Raw genomic sequence first — 447 nt, 5'->3', positions numbered from 1 at the left:
TGACCCAACCTCCCAGCCTCTCCCTATTTTTCTGGGATTTATTTATCTTCTATAATGGAAACTTGGTAGCCTTGAGCAGAGCCGAGGGCCGGCCAGGGCAGGTGGGAATTTGGGCTTCCTCCATCACCGGGGGCAACCCAAGCCTCGTGCTCGCTTCAGCTCTGTGGCCACTGCCATCTTATTTGGGTTAATTTGCATACTCACTCCTGATTGTCTGGTGGGCATCACAGGTGTACGATCAATTTACATATTTCTCTTTTGTTATATAGGATGACTAGAGTCCCGGTGCTTGAAATTTGTGCATGGGTAGGGTCCCTAGGCCTGGCAGGCGATCAGGTCCAATCTGTGGGGTGACCAGCAGGGTGATTGGGACCCCAGCTTGCACCTGCCTTGGCTTGACGCCACCCATCGCCAGCCCTGACGCTGCTGCCGGTCGCCTCCCTCTGC

This window comes from Myotis davidii, unplaced genomic scaffold (assembly GCF_000327345.1).
Source record: "Myotis davidii unplaced genomic scaffold, ASM32734v1 scaffold104, whole genome shotgun sequence".
NCBI lineage: Eukaryota > Metazoa > Chordata > Mammalia > Chiroptera > Vespertilionidae > Myotis > Myotis davidii.
The sequence above is the reverse complement of the archived record's forward strand: the minus strand, read 5'-3'. Positions refer to the sequence as shown.